The 6839-nt window shown below is 44.9% G+C and overlaps 1 pseudogene; it reads left to right on the forward strand.

Annotated features, from left to right (window-relative positions):
• Positions 1–1388: 1388 nt before the first annotated feature.
• Positions 1389–1506, forward strand: LOC126413513 (5S ribosomal RNA; annotated as a pseudogene).
• Positions 1507–6839: the final 5333 nt, after the last annotated feature.

The raw sequence follows: 6839 nt of genomic DNA on the forward strand, positions 1-6839 counted from the left end.
TTTGAAAGGACACGGCCGTCTTTCTTCGTCTCCGAAGACCTCGCTGTTGGGTTCCCTCCCCTCAACCCCCTACCCTCCCCCCACCCCCAAATCAACCAACCAACCAACGCAGAAACCAACTCAGAAGCTGGCCTCAAAGTAGCACCTTCTTACATGTTATACAATAGTCTTTCTTTAAACAAAAAAAGCGCGTCGTGCAAGTCGTATTGTTGGCATACGTATATAGTGAATCGGGGTGACTATTTGGAAAACGTAAGGCACTATTTTCGGAACGACCCTCGACTAAACCCAAGGTACACGCACGAATACAGGATTACACAACCGAGGCCAGCGAGATATAAATCTTTGTACTATTTGCAGGCAGCTTTGTGAATATTGCACCGTCTCTTAACTTTGTAAGCGTCCTGTGATGTAGGCTACTGTGCCAACCGTGGTAATTACAGTAACGCTAGTGATTTGGATTTCAGCAGTCGGCTCACATTATGATCATTGGGTGCATTTTACAGGAGCCGCGCCAGCTATCAGACTGGTGCAAATTAATGAGTCTTTCACAAGTGGAAATTACTCATTTGTCATTTCAACTGCAATTATTCACCTCGAATTCGATTTGTTTATGCATTAAATCATGAAACATTAAATATGTTTTGAAACATGGATGAGCTGCTGGTTTTCAATGCAAGTTTTACAGCAGTTATTTGTACTTGTTGCATCTCGTGAGGTCAGGCCATATGGGCACTATCCGTAAATTTAACAAACACAGCAATAAAACGTGATTAATTTAAAATTTGCTTTTTTCGAATATTAATTTACCTTTTAATTAATTACCTATCTGAAATGTTCAACGGCAGTCTCACACGCAGAACGGACGTTTTGTTATTTATTAGAGTTGCAACACATCTGCCAATAACAGACGGCGGCAGCCGGTTGATTCTGTATGTCTCATGAATAAGTTTGTTATTTGGAGTAATCCGCTAAGTAATTAATTATAACTGCGCCTGTACGTGAAAGAACAGTAAGCACACAACTACGAGAGTCACAAGCGATGAGTCAGTCCTTCCGTCATCACGACGGCAGTTATTTTTTACTTTAAGCTCTGCTACATATGATATTAAATTTCTGTTAAGGTGTTAAGGTACCTCACCGTGCTAATTGTCTCGGTTCACGTTCATAATAATTACAAAAGAAATCGAGAGAGTCAATCACCGCATAGTACAGAAACCAGTAAACCCTCGATTCTTTACAGAACTGAACTACTATGTATAAAACAGCTTCAAACGTCTGATTACATTCCACATGAATAAATATGTTAAATGTTTGGTGTTTAGTCTGTAAGCAAGGAAAAGGTTAGAAAAATTTGGAAGCACTAAGGCCTCTCATTCTCAAATACTGCCAACGGCCTTGCCGCAGTGGTAACACCGGTTCCCATCAGATCACCGAATTTAAGCGCTGTCGGGTTGGGCTAGCACTTGGATGGGTGACCATCCGGTCTGCCGAGCGCTGTCGGCAAGCGGGGTGCACTCTGCACTTGTGAGGCAAAGTGAGGAGCTACTTGACTGAGAAGTACCGTCTCCGGTCTCGGGATTGCAGTGTGCTGACCACATGCCCCTTCATATGCGCATCCAGTGACGCCTTTGGTCTGAGGATGACACGGCTGCCGGTTGGCACCGTTGGGTCTTCATGGCCTGTTCGGGAGGAGTTTGGTTTAGTATTCTCAAATACTGGAAGAAAATAGTCTCGGTAATTTACGCGCCGCGCGCTACACATCCTCAAGAGACAGACACAGTTCGTAACTGCAATATTTGTCTTACTGCGTTAAGCCGTCCTCTCACCTCTCGTGGAAATGCACGTGGACAAGGAGCTGGTGACGTCGCAGCACGGAATTTCACGTTCCACTACACTGCAAAGCCCGAAATGAAGACTCTGGTATGTCAGATTTTTGCCTCGCGCAGAACAACGTGGCCAATGAGATGCGACAACGTTTTTACTAGTGGAACCTAGGAGCCGCCATAATGTATGAATTGAAGCACCGAATTTAGTGCTTTTTCATTACACGCTACATGATATGAAGATAAGCTGTTTAAATGCATGAGTAAACTGAAGAAGTGTCGAAATCGCTTCATTTAGCTGCGATTTGTTATAGTAAAATGTCAGGAAACTCATTTCGCTAGTTAAATGCTTCCCACATCTGATGATTTTTCTGATGTAACTTGTATGCTATGAAAGTGTACTAATTCAGTGCTACGGCACAATCATAATATATCAAAAGCGCATCGTTTTGGGTACACTTTGTTATAATTAAATATCAGATAGTAACATTTGTAGATACGGCCATTACAAATAGGTGTGGCTACAATGTTGAAGCCGTAGCGTACTTGATAGTGTCATGAGAGGGCAAGAAAGACGAAACAAGTTTACAACCAGGTTCATCTAATTTTTTTTCACCTTCCGTGAGTCTTTCTGACTCTTTCTTTTTAATTTGATGGAAGTATTATCCAATTTATCCAATGATATACAGGGTGAGTCACTAACTATTGCCACCAAGAATAACTCCGAAAGTGTGATAGGAACTGAAAAGTGTGTGGGACAGAGGTTGCACGGGACAACGAGGGCCATAATATGACGTTGGTTTTTTGTTGCGAGGTGAGATCGCTCAGAGGTATGAAGGCCGACTTTGTTTCTTTAAATGGAATGCTGTAGTTCGGTACTTATTTTCTAGTAGTGGCTATCGAGATGAATCCAATGATGTGTAACAGGAAGGTCTTTGAAGATCAACGAAGGTAAAAAAGGTGGCATGAACGTCCATTTACAGAAGGTGTTCAAAGTGATGACCATTGGTATCAATGCAGTGCTGCAATCTTCTTATCATGGACTGAATGGTATTCCTTATCAAATCGTCACTTATCGAAGCACATGCTCTGAGAATTCTCTCTTGCATGTCTTCAGATGTACACGGAACGTCTTTATGAACAGTGTCTTTTACGAATGCCCACAAGAAAAAATCCAGAGGCGTCAAGTCTGGCGAACGATCCGGCCACGACCCATCTCCTCCGCGCCCAATCCAACGATTTGGGAATTGTCTATACAACTCATTTATAGCCATCGCAGAAAAATATGCCGGACACCCATCGTGTTGCTACCACATTTGGTTCCTTGTTCCTAAAGGTATTTCTTAGAACACACCTAATTTTTCTTGCAGGAATGTGGTGTACTTCCTGCCATGAAGATTTCCTTCTATGAAATTGGGCCCTATAATCTGTCCTCCAGAATCCCACACCATACCTTAACCGAACACGGTTTTTGGTGTGCAACTTGCCACAGCCAACATGAATTTTCAGTTGCCCAATAATGTATGTTATGCAAATTAACATTTCCTTGGTTCGTGAATGTATCCTCATAAGAAAATCAAATCAAATTAATAAGTGTGTCATCCGTCTGAATCTGAACTTGAGCCCATCGGCAGAATTCAATGCGATGCATACAATAAAATGGTTCAAATGGCTCTGAGCACCGTGGGACTTAACATCTATGGTCATCAGTCCCCTAGAACTTAGAACTACTTAAACCTAATTAACCTAAGGACATCACACAACACCCAGTCATCACGAGGCAGAGAAAATCCCTGACCCCGCCGGGAATCAAACCCGGGACGCATAAATACGTACCAGTTATTTCTTGCTGGAGACTGATATGTTAAGGATGATATTTATGGCGATGCAGAACGCGAACAACACTACTCTTGCTTATGCCAAATTCCTTTGCGATATGACGAAAACTCACACAAGGATCTCGAACCACAGTGGCAAGAGTACCAATTTCCGTTTCCTCGTTAGTAATTTTCCTTTGCCGGATATATTTCCCATGAGTTAAAGATCCAATTGTTTCGAATTTATCATACACATACACTCCTGGAAATTGAAATAAGAACACCGTGAATTCATTGTCCCAGGAAGGGGAAACTTTATTGACACATTCCTGGGGTCAGATACATCACATGATCACACTGACAGAACCACAGGCACATAGACACAGGCAACAGAGCATGCACAATGTCGGCACTAGTACAGTGTATATCCACCTTTCGCAGCAATGCAGGCTGCTATTCTCCCATGGAGACGATTGTAGAGATGCTGGATGTAGTCCTGTGGAACGGCTTGCCATGCCATTTCCACCTGGCGCCTCAGTTGGACCAGCGTTCGTGCTGGACGTGCAGACCGCGTGAGACGACGCTTCATCCAGTCCCAAACATGCTCAATGGGGGACAGATCCGGAGATCTTGCTGGCCAGGGTAGTTGACTTACACCTTCTAGAGCACGTTGGGTGGCACGGGATACATGCGGACGTGCATTGTCCTGTTGGAACAGCACGTTCCCTTGCCGGTCTAGGAATGGTAGAACGATGGGTTCGATGACGGTTTGGATGTACCGTGCACTATTCAGTGTCCCCTCGACGATCACCAGTGGTGTACAGCCAGTGTAGGAGATCGCTCCCCACACCATGATGCCGGGTGTTGGCCCTGTGTGCCTCGGTCGTATGCAGTCCTGATTGTGGCGCTCACCTGCACGGCGCCAAACACGCATACGACCATCATTGGCACCAAGGCAGAAGCGACTCTCATCGCTGAAGACGACACGTCTCCATTCGTCCCTCCATTCACGCCTGTCGCGACACCACTGGAGGCGGGCTGCACGATGTTGGGGCGTGAGCGGAAGACGGCCTAACGGTGTGCGGGACCGTAGCCCAGCTTCATGGAGACGGTTGCGAATGGTCCTCGCCGATACCCCAGGAGCAACAGTGTCCCTAATTTGCTGGGAAGTGGCGGTGCGGTCCCCTACGGCACTGCGTAGGATCCTACGGTCTTGGCGTGCATCCGTGCGTCGCTGCGGTCCGGTCCTAGGTCGACGGGCACGTGCACCTTCCGCCGACCACTGGCGACAACATCGATGTACTGTGGAGACCTCACGCCCCACGTGTTGAGCAATTCGGCGGTACGTCCACCCGGCCTCCCGCATGCCCACTATACGCCCTCGCTCAAAGTCCGTCAACTGCACATACGGTTCACGTCCACGCTGTCGCGGCATGCTACCTGTGTTAAAGACTGCGATGGAGCTCCGTATGCCACGGCAAACTGGCTGACACTGACGGCGGCGGTGCACAAATACTGCGCAGCTAGCGCCATTCGACGGCCAACACCGCGGTTCCTGGTGTGTCCGCTGTGCCGTGCGTGTGATCATTGCTTGTACAGCCCTCTCGCAGTGTCCGGAGCAAGTATGGTGGGTCTGACACACCGGTGTCAATGTGTTCTTTTTTCCATTTCCAGGAGTGTATTTAAATGTACGACGTGTAGGGTGAGTACAATGAGGATATCTTTCAGCATATAAGTGTCTCGCTCTCAGTGAATTTCGTTGGCATTCTCCGTAAATGAGAAGCATATCGACTTGTTCTTCGAATGAATACACCATTTACACTCGCTTGATACGTTGATACGGGTCTTACCGTTTCTATTAGAGATGTATTGTGAAAACGTCCACTGGTGTTTGCATGTCAATGGAACGTTAGATGGATACTCCGTGTTCGGCGAATATTTACTATTTGCACGATATACGAGAGAGAACTGTCAGATCATGTGCCGAAGTACCGAAGTGCCGAAGTGATAAAGTATCACTCATTACATGATTAGAAGATTGCAGCACTGCATTGATACCGATGCTCGTCACTGCGAACACCTTCTGTAAATGGACGATCATGCCACTTTTTTTTTTTACCTTAGTTGACCTTCAGAGACCTTATTGTTTCACATCATTGGATTCGTCTCGATAGGCACTATCGAAAAATAAGTACCAAACTAAAGCTTCCCATTAAAAAAAAAAAGTTGACCTTCATATCTCTGAAGCGACCCCACCGAGCAACATCATGTTATGGCCCCGTTGTCCCATGCAACTTTTGTCCCACAAACTTGTCAGCTATGGTACTTTCACAGTTATTGTAGGTGGCAATAATTAGTGACTCACCCTATATATTAAAAATAGTGTATTTGTAGCAATTCTTGTGGTACACACCAGTGACTGGAATGTTTTCCCAGTGGCCAGAAATCTTAATGTGACTGCCAGTCTGCCGGCCACGGTGGCCGAGTGGTTCTAGGCGCTTCAGGATGGAACCGTGCGGCTGCTACGGTCGCAGATTCAAATCCTGCCTCGGACATGGATGTGTGTGATGTCTTTAGGTTTGTTAGGTTTAAGTAGTTCTAAGTTCTAGGGTACTAATGACATCAGATGTTAAGTCCCATAGTGCTCGGAGGCATTTGAACCATTTTTTTTTTACTACCATTCTATGTGAGAAAGTAAACACAAGTTAGAGACTGAAAGTTTTTGCTATTGCGCAGCTTCGTGTAAAATGTATACACTTACCTATCTCTTGGTTTTATGGGCTGTGTCATTCTTGTACCTTGCTGGGAAATACCTTTTTCATTGAAGGCGAGAAGCTTGAAAAAATATCTTCTTCTGTTCAAATTAAATTAGGAAACGAATTAATATCTTGAAATCTATGCGATGAAGTACGTTCCTTCAGAGTGATAGCATTCGGCACAACATCAAGAATATGGATGTTCTGCGCAAACTGACTTTAGACAATTTAACTACATTAGAATTAAAGCGAAAATTAAATCAGATTCAACTGAGTTAATGAATAACATCTACAAGTAATTCAGTACATCACTTCCTTGAACAGCATTCAGTAGTGTTCCTCTACCAGCAGTTCGTTGTCCAAACCCTTGACAAGTCAAGAACCAAAATCTTCGCGGATTTTTCCGCCCTACTTTGAAAATCGGTAGATAGGAGTTAGGG

Source organism: Schistocerca serialis, chromosome 7 (assembly GCF_023864345.2).
Source record: "Schistocerca serialis cubense isolate TAMUIC-IGC-003099 chromosome 7, iqSchSeri2.2, whole genome shotgun sequence".
Taxonomy (NCBI): Eukaryota; Metazoa; Arthropoda; class Insecta; order Orthoptera; family Acrididae; genus Schistocerca; species Schistocerca serialis.